Below are 14,079 nucleotides of genomic sequence, written 5' to 3'. Positions count from 1 at the left end.
GCTAGTTTAATTTCTTACATACATAATTAAATGTAACTTACTCAGTAGTGGGGCGTTGGGCATTTGCCGGGCCTCCTGGATCCAAAGGTTCAATTGGTCCTGCTTGCATCTCTTCAGGTCTGCATGGTGGTGACGGACCTGCTCACCAGTCCTTGGAATCCCTGTGGCACTGGTGAGATCATGAGCCAACCGGATGCTCCCCACAGGACCTGGCCCTGCATGAGTTGGGCCTCATGATTGTGGACTAGGAGCCAGACCATGTACCTGGACTCCTCAACGCCCCACCTCTGTGCTCGAAAGCAACTACCATCACCTACTCCTGTCATTCTGGCTGCAAGTCAGTTCTACAATCATTTATGCTGTGTATTCCTGCCTATGGGGCTTATATAGGCCGTTTTTCCCGCACATATCTTTGTTGGCCATTTTGGAATTGTATCAACTTCACTAAACCTGCATTGTCATGCTCCAGTTTGTATTCATTCCTATATATTTGCTACTACTGCATTTATAGGTACTGCTGTCATGTGTTATAACTCTTACACGGAGGCTTCGTGAATCCTGCCCTTAAACTTTCAGCAGCAAAAAGGTTTGAATATGGTATTCAGTTCCAGAAAGAACATTTGAGGAAAACAAATCAGAAATCAGTTCTTAGCTAAGATTAATAAAGAAATGGGCGTGGAAAGCAAAGAAAGCAAACAAAATATGGAATTCTACATCTCATTGTTACTTGTGTGATGTACAGAGCACCCTCCTAAATCCTGAAACTTAACACTGTCCCACTTAAAAGTCAATGTATGTTTCATGACAAGGGACATTAATGACAAAAGAATCAGCTTATCAGCTATAGGTGCTTTCTGGAGAAATATATATATATATATATATATATATATGTGTGTGTGTGTGTGTGTGTGTGTGTGTGTGTGTGTGTGTGTGTGTGTGTGTGTGTGTGTGTGTGTGTGAGTGTGTATGTGTATATATAGGTTCATAGGTAGGTAGGTACTTGGCTATCGACCCTGAGGCCTATATAAGCCTAGTCAAAAAGATTCCCTGGCTTTTGCCACCCAAGAAAATTATTTTCCTGTGCCCCTGTCAAGCAGTGCCACAGAAGTGATCCTGGGGGTGAATTTTCTATTTTCCCTCCAGTTGTCAAGGTTTTTCTTAAAGAGGGTCACTGAGGGGCCTTGCTTGACATGAATGGGTAGTTTTTTCCAGAGTATGGGAAGTCTCTGGGCCAGGAATCTATCCCTCCAGCATGTTCTGTTTATTGTGGTGACAAGGTTTAGGTCCCTGGAGCATGTGGTTTGGTGAGATTGGGATTTCTTGAAGTGTAGCATGTCCAACAGCTCTGGGTTTGACATAGCTTTGTATGTTAGGCAGAGATCGCCTCTGAGTAGGCGATATGCAATGGAGTAGAGCTGGAGTTTTTTGAGATGGTCTGCGTATGGCATCTGTTTGAAGCTGATAATCCTCTTAGTGAGGTATTTCTGTGGCCTTTTCAATTGTTGTAGATGTCTTGTGAAATACATGCTAAACGGGGCATTGTACTCCATTATGGGTCTAATGACGGATGAGTAGAGAGGAACAATGACCTCCTTTTTTCTAGGGGAGAACCTTTTTTGTGATGAGGTGTGCCACATCAAAGGATTTCCTGACTACTGTGGCAATGTGGTTATCAAAGGAAAGACTACTGTCCACCTGTGTTCCAAGCTCTCTTATCACACTTTCAGTGTTTAGTGAGCTACCACCTATGTGGTAGTTCATGGGTACCGAGTTTTTCCCAAAGGGGTTGACAATGCACTTCTTGACATTGAGCTTGAGGCCATGACTTTGACACCAAGCATCTGTCTCTGTGAGGCCCTTTTGTAGAATGTCTACATCAGTAAGTGATTCTATTATGGCTCCCAGTTTGCAGTCATCTGCAAACTTTGTTAGCCAAAGACTTTATGTGTTGGCCTGCACTTCAGGGAAGTAGATGCCGAACAGGAGAGGACCCAGGACCGAACCCTGCGGTCCTCAACTCATCACTGGTCTGAAGTCGGACTTGGAGTCAGCTACATTTACTGTGTGGGTTCTGTCAGTGAGCCAGTAGGCCACCCATCTTGTGACATAGGCATTTATGCCCAGTTTAGTGAATTTATCTATAATTCCAGAGTGGGGAATGGTATTGAAAGCCTTGGCGAGGTCAAGATAGGCTGTGTGCACTACCTTGCTCTCATCTACGGCTCTAGTGACTGCTTCAAAGAAGTCAATCAAGTTTAGTAGACATGATCTACCTTTTACAAACCCAAACTGAGTTGGGTCCAGGGTTTGGAGGCTACATATGTCTTTGTTTATAAGTTCCAAGATGATACGTTCCATGGCCTTGCAGACCAGGCTCGTCAGGCTAATGGGCCGGTAGTTTCCAGGGTCCGTGGTGGCACCTCCTTTGTGGAGTAGGATAAGGGTCACTGTGTGCCATTCAGTAGGCACATAGCTTGAGGCGAGGTTATGACTGAACATGGTACTTAGGTGGGGTGCCAGTTCGTTCTGTAGTTCGTACAGTACGCAGCCTGGGATGTTGTCTGGTCCCATGTATGCTGTGTTCTTGGCTTTGGAGAGTGTGGTCTTTACTTGTTTATCTGTGATTACAGGGGCTTTGCATTCTTCCAGTATTAAGATGGGCTCTTTGGAGGGTGAGTGGGGGGTAAAGTTAGCACTGAACCTATCTGCCAGGATGCCGTCAGTTTCGATTGGTTCTGTATATTTAGTGCCATTGTGCTGTTGCTCAGAGCAGATCTGAGTGTTGCCATTGAGATTCTTAACATAGCTGTAGAATCCTTTGTGGTTGTCTTTGGAACCAGTGGCGATTTTGTTTTCATAACTGGCTTTGGAGGATTTTATGATGGATCTCAGCTTCTTGTTGATGCTGACCAGGGAGTTCCTCCAATCTTGGGATTTTACTCTTTTTTGCAACAGCTTCTTCATTCTGTTGTAGAGTTTGTTTATGGCAGGGAACCACCAGATTGGCTTCCATTTTTTGGAGGATAGTGTCTTGGTTCTGTTGAGGATCCATGCACTCGTGAATGTGCTTATACAGTGCATTTGTGTTAGATTCAGCAGTCGTACCTCTATTTTCCATCTGCATGGGTGTCGTGAAGTTTGCCACTTCTGTCTTAAGAAGAATGAAGTTGGGTTTGGAGTAGTAATTAACAGTAGTTTCCTTAAGGGTGGGGGTGGGATATGGATGTCTGGGGTGATTAGCTTGTGGTCAGATCTGACCAGCGAGGAGCTGTCCTCTGGGGTGGAACACTGTTTACCCATATTAGTAATGACCAGGTCCAGGATATTACTGCCCCTAGTGGGGATGTGGACAAGCTGATTGAAGGCTTTGGAATTTATGAATTCCAGAAAACGTTGAGCAAATGAGTTGATACATGAGTAGTTTTCCAGTTGATGGTGGGGTAGTTGAAATCGCCCATAATTAAAGTACTGGGTTGTACCTTAATATTTTCCACTATCTTAAGAAATGAAGAGTGGGAATCCTAGGGTATGGTGGGGGGTCTGTAACAAGCTACAATCTAGATTGAGGTCATGCGTAGTGTTAGTTGCACTTGGATAATTTTGGATGCATTATGTTGAGCAACTAGCCTGGATATGTGGATATCCTTAATGTGTATGGCCATGCCTCCACTTTTAGTGTTTTGGTCCAGGTAAGGTGACCTAAAGGTGTGGTATGAATTATAGCTTGGTAATGTAGGGGTGCTCTTTGGAGCCTTGAACCCGGTCTCTGTCACTGCACATATGTCAATGTTCTCCATTTTAAGGAGTGCCTCCAGTGAGTGCATTTTGAGGTTTAGACTTCTAGCACTGGAGTAGCATTACCCTCAGAGTTTGCTTGTGTGTACCTGTTACAGTGGTGAATTTAGCATTTGAACCTTGCCTAAAAAAGGCACTATAGGGGTGGCAAGAGCCTTAGCCAGTATCCAGAATCCCAGGGGTGAGAGATGCAGACCATCTCTGACAAAGCATCATGGTCTGTCGACAATGTCATCCCAGGCAGACAGATACTGGATCCCCTCAGAATGACACCAGAAGCTTAGCAAATTGTTAAAGTAAATCATGTTGTCCTTGTACTGTGGTATTATTCTGGGCAATGTGAGGATGCTACTCAGGGCTAGGGCCATATCTGACTGGGCTACAAGATCTGAGAGCTCCTCCATGTCTCTTTTCATGTAGTCCAGGGAGGTATATCTCAGGTCATTCGCACCAACATGGACAATGACAGAGTCATATTTGTGCTTGTTGTGAAGTGACCTGAGTGTGTGCATTATATGGTAGATCCTGGCATCCATCTAGCAGCTGACAGTAACTTTCTCCTTGTTTAGCCTGGTGAGTGGGACATCAGTCTGCCTGACTATAGAGTCACCTATGACTAGTGTGTTGGGTACATTGTTTTGCCTTATGGATTGAGGTTGAGTGTCACACTGATTTTGTGGGCTATGTGTCATTTGGGTTGTGTTGGGGGGTGGTGGTTGTCTATGTTTCAGCTTGGGAGGTCTCTGTTGCTTGGGCAGAGTTTTATTGAGAGCCTCTGTGAATGTGGGTGTGTGCATTGTGTTTCTATGTGAGAGTTTTGGTAGTGTGGGTTTTGAAGGACTATGTGTTGAGTGTAGTGTGGTGCAGGTGTTAACCTTCTTATATTGACTGTCTAGTCCAGTCTTGGCTAGAGAGAGCTATTAGATGAACGAACGCTTAAAATGACGAATATGACATGCTTTTAAGTGAATGTTCATCTAAGCGAAACCTCAGAATGTCGAAACAAGAAGTTTCAAAAAGTATGTGTATGCAAGCATACACAAATACACAAATACACACACACACACACACACACACACACACACACACACACACACACACACACACACACACACACAAATATAAAGATTCTCCTACTGTTCACTGAGGCGTTCGCTGCTGACCAGGTTTAACAAGATTTAATTTTGATGCATTTAGCCTTGACTGTGCTAACTTGCATGGATTGAGTTGATTGTGCACAGCTGATTTTTTTTTTATTTCCTCCCACTGTATTGTGAACTTGGCATTGTGTGCACAAATTAGGAGGGAGTAGATGGTGAAGTCCCCCACATTTGGTGTGTCAGGGGCTTCACCCTCTGCAAAACAGAACTTTTTAGATTTTTTATAGATTTTGAAGTTGCACTTCATGACAATAAAAAAAAATAATAAACAATGAAGTCTGATGCACTTTTGAATGAGCGTGATGGGAAATATGCATATATATGTACACATATACACACACATATATATATATATATATATATATATATATATATATATATATATATATATATATATATTTATATTTATATATATATATATATACCCCCTCAGGCATAACTACACTCAACCAAACTCCATTTTCCAAAAATATACTCTTAGCAACCTTAAACATTCATAGTGTCTGTAACAAAATTACAGACTTCCATGCTTGGCTAACAAAAAACACCCCTGACATCCTAGAATTCAACAAAATCAGACTAAAACCCTAAATCCAAGATATTGAAATAACACCCCCAGGTTATAACATACAATGGAAAGATAAAACCAACAAAAAAAGAGGTGGGGGTATCCCCAATCTATGCTGACTGTCTCACAATACTACCCTTCCAGAAAACACTCCCATCATTTTCAAATGCTGAAATCCTAATAGGAACCCTGTAAATTAACAAATCTAAACAGCTATGCATGTTAGTCTGTATATCCCACCAGGACAAAATATCCAAACCCTTGAGGACATCCTCGCCTGGATGTCATAAAATATCGGCAGCAAAACTAATATTATGGGAGATGTAAACATCAATTGGCAAGATTTAATAACCGACTCCCTAACAAACAGCATAAACCTCTATAAGTTAACCCAACTCATCAACAACCCTACCAGAATGCTCAAAAGCAACACACCAGGAGCCACCCTCGACTGGATTTTAGTTTCAGATCCACTTAAATACTCAAATCCAAAGACCCTCTCCAATATACTCACCGACCACTTACCTGTTTTTACTTATACATCCACTCCACATATATCAACATTTCATAACTATAAAGCCACCAGAAACCTAAAACATTTTGATTAACAAGAATTTATCAACATTCTGAAGCTCTCAGATTAGCACCCATTAAACACTCTCCCATTGGATGATGCCTTATACTATTTTAATAAGATATTCCTAGACATGCTCAACAACCTACCGCCTCCTCGTATTAAAGAGTAAAATCAAACCACACACCCTGGTTAACAAAGTCCACTAAAGAAGTCCTACAAAATAAGGACAAGGCCTGGAAAGAGTGGCATAAAGGCAAAGATGAATGTAACCTACTTAGATACAAACAGTTACGAACCAAAGCTAAAAAGCTAGTATGTACTGACAAGAGAAACTATTTCTCTAACCAACTGAGTAACCATAGAAACAACCCAAAACAATTCTGGAAAAGCATCACTAACCTTTTTACCCCTGGCACCAAACAAAACCTATCACCATGCCCAGAAAACACCATCACAAATAGGCACTATGCTCCATTCACATTTTATAAATCGCATGCACAAATTAATAACAGACTACTCTCCCTCTACCCTCACCCTATCACATTCCTTTCCCCCTCCTCCTCTATGCCACAAAAGCACTCCACGCTTAGAAAGATCCTCTCACCACCCATAGACGATTCTTCTCCCCTTCACCAAAGCAATATTACACCATCTAGCTTCTTCTCACTACAACCGATATCAACCACAGAATTTCAGAGACTCCTCAGAAAATTAAAACCATGCCCTGTCTCCTCTGATGACCTCCTACCAGAATATTAAAACTCGCTGCTGAGGCCATAGTATACCCCATTAGCATTCGGATCAACTGCTCAACTACAGAATCCTATGTCCCAAACCTCTGGAAAAAATCCATCATCACCCCACTTCACAAAGAAGGTAACTCCATTGAACCTTTAATATTGTTCAATCTCTATCCTCTCCCTACTATCCAAACTTCTCAAAAAGTGCATCCATAAACAGTTACTTCTCCATCTCACAGACAACAACCTGCTCACCCCCACCCAACATGGCTTTCACTACTCACACAGCACAAGCACTGCACTTATATCCTTCATGGATACTGTACATAGATCCGTCGACTCAGGTAATATTACTTTGGTACTACTACTAGACCTGTTGAAGGCTTTCGATACAGTATATCACAAAAAACTTCTACAACTCCTTTTCATATTGGCTGCACCCCACCCACCCACCAATGGTTTAATACTTACCTCACCTAACAGGCAACAATGCGTAAAATGGCAAAATACCTTATCAGAATACCAAACCAACCAAACTGAAGTAGCACAAGGTTCCATACTTTGGACATTTACTCTTTAACGTATTTACCAGCAACCTTCACACTGCTTCTCCTCTTCACTCTATTATCCAATATACAGATGATACTACCATCATCTCCTCCCCAAATAACCTACAACATCTCCAACAAATAACCCAAGATACCTTTACCACAACTAAACCCTGCTTAATTGAATCACAACTACTTTTAATGCCAAAAAAAAACAAAGCTTCTACTCTATGCAACAAACCCCCTCTCACCTGACTCTCACTTTCATATTTTATCCCAGAACAACACAGAAATTGAAATTGTATCCCATGCTAAACTATTAGGTATTACTCTTGACAATACACTTACATTTGTACACCATATTGGTAAAGCCATTTAAAAAAAACCTGCAAATTAGGAGCCTTGTACAGACATAAACATTTCATGGACAGCACCACCAAAAAAGCTCTCGCCAACATTTACTTGCTCCCCTCCCTATTATACGATGCTCCCATTTTTACTAACCTGCACTCATCTCTACAAAATAAGCTCCAGTCCTGCTACCATAAAATCACCAAATTTGCCACAGGCAGCTCATACTGGTCCCATGACTGCCAAACCTTAAATGAATTAAACTGGCTCAGTTTCCACATCACTTTAACTTCATTCAACTGTCCATAGCACATAAAATTGTCTACAATCCAAACATCTTCCCTACCCTTAAGAACATTTTAATACCCTGTAGCCCCACCAGAACCCTTCGCTCTGAAAATAAACAACTCATAACTGTACATGTACCAAACCAAAAGAGCCAGACACCTCCTTTACTCATACACTGTCGTTAAACTATGGAGCTCAGCTCCAACCAGCGTAAATACCATTAGCTGCCTCAACAAATTTAAACTCGCCCTAAAGAACTACCTGTTAAATACTAAAATCTGCCCTGCATCTGTCCAAATAAACATCCTACTCTCCTTGAGCCTTCCTGTAGCTTACCCCAATCTTTACCCATCAGAACCAGTAGGAAACTCTCATTGATCTAGAAGTTATTTTATACAACTCTATTCTTACTATAAATCTCACTAACCTTAACTATCATTCTGATCCCTCAGCCCTTTAAAACTACCCAACTAGTGATTTTCTTTCCCTTTATCGATTCCTTCAACTTAACACTACCCCTCCAGTAATCTTTTCCTTTATTAACTTTCAACCTAATTCAATATTTACAAAAAAAGTGTGTGTGTGTGTGTGTGTGTGTGTGTGTGTGTGTGTGTGTGTGTGTGTGTGTGTGTGTGTGTGTATCTTGTAAATTGCTGTTTTTCTCTAACTTCCCACAATTTATGGCTGTTTTTCATTTTGTTATATTCTGCTGTATTGTACTGCAACTTCTGTAAATTCTTGTAAAATACTATGCAATCAAAAATGTGTTTGTGGAGCTTTTATCTCCGGGCCTGCACTGAAAACAATAAATTAGCATTACTTGACACACCTTTTGCATATGTATAGTTGTAAAATGATGTATCATTGAAAATGTCCTGCATGTTATAATGCCAACTATTTTGCAACAGTGAGTTTTTATCCACATGGCAGACTAAATAAATTCAGAGACATAGAAACAAATTTCCAGTGTCTCTATAATTATCTCTCTGTCTATCTATCTATCTATCTATCTATCTATCTATCTATCTATCTATCCATCTGTCTATCTCTGGTACATACTTTTAAATAGAAATTTATGAGAGTTAGGAACACATGAATAGAGCAGTGATATATTTGATTGTAGACAGTGTGATCCTATAACCTTCCTCATGTAAAGCATGGTAGATATCTTTATTATAGGCTTCAGTTTTTGATTTGTGATTACTTTGTAGGTATTTGTGTTTGGAAATTTTTGTTTTCTGTCTTGTCACTTTCTCTCCATCCTTGCGTAGCCCCTTGCAAATACGCATTATAAGTTTTTGACTCACAATATGCATGGGGGGGGGGCTTCATTATCTTATGCTGTCATAATGCATACATCACTGAGTTACTTCTTACAAAAAGGGATTGTATTTCATCCTTCATCCAATGAATTTTGTCTTCAGAAATGGTTAAACAGACTTGATCTTGAGGGGACAAAGATCCTATTAACAAGATTGAGAAAAATCCCATTTCAAGAATACTCTGAAAAATGATATGATCTTTGAATTGTAAATCAATGAGTTGTTCTTCAGAGAATCATTGATGCACAAGGGTTGTTTTCTTGAATTTGTTTTTCTTGACCTTTTTAAGTTTCAGTTTTATTTACCTTAATGTACTTAGGAAGTTCTTTTCTTACTATTTTACATTATTCAGTCGGTTTTAAGTAAACTTTTCATGCTCTGAGTTGATATGATATCAGAAAAGGAGCTATATGTGTTTTTTAATTGTTTGTTATTAATGCACTTTCACAGAAATTGCACAGCCTTGGAGTGAGAATAAATTATGAAGAGTATGTGAGGCTTAGGTGCAGGGGATCATAGTCTTGCAAAAGTGCCTTTGTTCTACTGGTGCTTATTATTTATTTATAAGATGTTATGTCTGGTTAGTTTGTATTTTGTTTACCAAAATTTGTTATTAAGTAAGTGTGTGTGGAGCTGTGATTTATACAATTGTATTTCATGAGCTCAACGGAGAACCTAATGTTTTCTCTGCACAACCATGCAATGTAGAATGGGGCAATGCTTTTACATTTGCATAAGATGCTATAACAGACCTTTGCTATGTAGTTATGCATATGTGGTGTCTAGCCTGAGTTTTGATTCTTTAACTTTTCTACCTGCATATTCAGGAAAATGTCTTGATTATTGCATTAGGACAGTGATTTCCTCTAAAAGGAAAGACTCTGCTTCCCTTTCCTGAATCATTTGAAAATAGGCCTCTGGAATATTGCCCCATGTCTGAGTTTCTGGCAGTGAAATTTAAAAAAAAGTCAGCATTTTGATCATGAGAATGCCTAGCAAAGTAGGGAATGTATATTTTACAAGTTTCAAATACTAAATTATGATAAAAGCAATGCTGATGTTCATTCCAGATTAATTATATTTCTGATGATGCCCTAGTGGTTGATATTTGTTAGTATGTTGTTTCTTCACTTTGATACTAATGCCACTTGCCATCATAAAAGCTAGTTATAAAATGTTATACTACTAGCAACATTGCTAAATGTATTGGTTTAGTTTTGAAAGTTTTTTTTATATCAAGTTATTCATTCTTTTCTGCCTCATATGTTTTCTGTCTTGCTTACTAGGAACATAGTGCATGCTACCAAGAATCACAAAGTAATGTAATTTTGGTTTTCATTTAAAGAATTTAACATTGCATACTTTTAAGATTTTTTTCATTTATATCACTGATCACATCTTAGAACTTTGTTGCATTGTCATCAAGCATATTTTTCATTCAAAATACTTGAAAAGTAACCAAAATGTTTGTTTTAATTTCATTGCTGTATGTGTTCAACTCTATTTTGCAGTGCTGCTTAATATGAGTATGCCATTTCAAGCTGGAGGAAATGTTATAAGGGAAATACATAATTTTACATTTTCCCATTTGTTTGTTTATGCTAAAACTGATTTCAGTGCACGATACATAATTATGTCTTGTTTTAGGGGGTTTCATTAAACTATAAGTGAATTGCCCTTCTGGCAGAAAATCTGTTTTCTGCCTATCTTCTCCCTCCCCCGCAAGCTCACACATTGCATATTCCATCTAAAACTCCACATGGAATCTATAGATTTCATTTAAACAGAGCCAAGTCACAGAAACACAGTTTTGCCCTAGAGAAGTTTCTATCTTTTAACATTCAGCCCACCGCTAATGCTCCTTTTTCATTTAGGTTTTTAATTTGGATGAATTCCAAATTGCCCTTTATTTCAGTACAAAAAGTACTAATTACACAAGGCATCTTAGTGCCGAGTCAGTACAAGATTAAAGTCTCCTTCTGCTATTTTTGTGTAGTCTGTTTGGAGCTAAAAACAATACCCACTTTGTATTACCTTCTAGAGGTATTTCTTTTGTTATGAATTTTGCATTAGACGTCATTTAGATTATATTAGCATTGATTACCATAGTGCGATGGTAGTTTGCACATATTGTTTATTCCTTTGCATAAATTATTAAATGTTGTAACATAAACGAATCTGATGACTTCTTGGGAATTTTAGGCCTTAAAACTAGTTGATCACATAATGAGCAGAAAGGAACTTTGGGTGATGAAAATGAAAAAAAGTGCAGTGCATAGCGTTTGCCTTCTCGTATGTTAAAAACCGCAGTGTCCATAACATACATATTTCACCCATTTTTTGCACAGATCTCACTTTAGTGACTTATTAATTGATTGACTGACTGATTGAGTGATTTAGTTTACCTCAAAATAAAGATACTTGCCCATGTTCTCTGTGTCCTGTGCTCATTTCATCCTTCTTCCACCTGCTTCAAAACTAATGCCGTTATCAAATGATATTTTTAATTTGTATCCATACTACAGCAAATACAGTTTCAACATAGTAAAAGGATTTACATAAGCATTTTATTTGATTCTACAATTCCTGTTTGACAGCCCTAGCTTTCTTTATTCATACACTGTCAGTCTTACTCATTCAGTTAGCAAATGAAACATTTTCATCAAATTGCTCACTATAAACCTGTACATATTTAGCATTACTACAACCAGTAAAGATAGGCATTCTGTAATATTGCCACTTGTCATAAAGTACACTGTGATATCATCCTTTTGTACAATTTCATCTTACACATCCTGGTATTATAGCTTTCTTTAGCCTTGAACTCATAAACTCACATTTCTGAATTCAGAGATGAGAGTTGGTGATCCTACAGAAAATCATGGTCTGCTGTATATTACAGGACCCTAGAATGTGTATACTTGTTGAATGTCTATTGGTCTGTATGCATGCACTCCTACACACACACACACACACACACACACACACACACACACACACACGCACGAACGCACGCACACACACACACACACACACACACACACACACACATACACACATATACACACACGCACACACACACACACACACACACACACACACACACACACACACACACACACACACACACACACACACACACACACACACACACACACACACACACACACACACACACACACACACTTATATAACATACCTGCAGCAGGCTAGATACTGCTGTTACTCTGAAAAAATTCTGAGTTCCATTTTACTCTCAGCAGGTATTTTAGGTTGTTCAGCTGAGACTCTGATTTGAGAATAGGGGATAGTATTCATTACATGAGCCCTATATATTGCAGTTTGTAATTGCATTACACTGATTCTCCATCTGCCGACTGCTGAGTGTGTATATTGTGGTACAGCAGGAACTGGGAAGTTGCCCTTTGTCCACTGTTGCTCAGTCTCTGAGTTGGTATATAAAATTAACAGGTTGTGTGGGGTACAGGAGGGGCATAAAATCATGTCTTGTTTTCATGGTTTGGGGATTTAAACTAAACAGATCACTTTTTTAAAACTCACTTGAGCATTATTTATGTAATCCTCAAATCAGTATTGACCAATATGTTTAAATAAAAAAAATCTGTTTATGACCAGTACAACACTGTGAGAGTAGTCACATTACTCAGAATGAACAGTAAACAACTCAGGCTTTTTAACCTGATTACTCAGCATGAAAACCAAACCTTTTGAAGTAAAAGATAAAATACTAAAACAGACAACTAAGTTCAAAATTGTAATGTCAAATTGTCCTAAGAACAACTGTCATTAAATATTAAGTAGGTAGGATGTTGTGATGGACTGGAGAGATAAGTCATTGCTTCTGTCATCAGTCATCTTTCAATATGGGCAGCTTCAGAACCATCTACTATGAACAAGTGTGACGTTATTGGAGCTACAAACTTAGTGTGTTCATAGGTGTTTGCATGCATGACAGATTCCATGTCTTCTTACAAAGTCTAGCTTACTGCTGCCTGAAATGTCCTGTCTTTAATAATGATCATGGCTCTTTTGCCATACATCTGTTTGCCATTGTTTCTTTGATCTCTTCTTCAGTACTTATCTCTTGCACATCAGAATCACTAAATCCCTGTTTTTATTTATTTCAAAATCTTTTTTTAAGCTTTAATCTGGGTAAACCAACCTTGTCACAAGTCTTGTTTTTCGGAGTGACCTTGGAGCACTGTCTAGTTAAGTGAAGTGTTCAACAAGGGTACTTGAGTGAGAAAATAGCCCTAACCAACAGGAAGCTAATTAGCAACTCATACCAACCTGCCAGCCTTTCATGTCAGATATATGACTGCCCTGTTTTATCTAGATCCAGCTGCTATATGGTTCCCCTCTGTTTGACTTAATGTATGTTTATTTGACAAATGTGATTTCAATTCAACAGTGTTGATGGCTAGATGGTGGATATGCCATGGTATGGAATGTTGATACAGGTAAGTGAGAGTGTGTGCATGTGTGTGTGTGTGTGTGTGTGTGTGTGTGTGTGTGTGTGTGTGTGTGTGTGTGTGTGTGTGTGTGTTGGTGCTTGTGTCTATGTGTGTGTATGTGAGTTGGGTTAGGGGATGAGTGAAGGATGGTTGTTTTGTGACTGTGTATGAGTTTGTGTATTTTAAGGTAAGGCTAAGAATTAGGTTAGGGTATAGATGTAGTGTTGTTTGTGCTTGTGAATGTTTGTGTGCCTG

This window comes from Protopterus annectens, chromosome 6.part0 (genome assembly GCF_019279795.1).
Source record: "Protopterus annectens isolate FY-2018-M chromosome 6.part0, PAN1.0, whole genome shotgun sequence".
NCBI lineage: Eukaryota > Metazoa > Chordata > Ceratodontiformes > Protopteridae > Protopterus > Protopterus annectens.
This window is presented reverse-complemented; position numbering follows the sequence as displayed.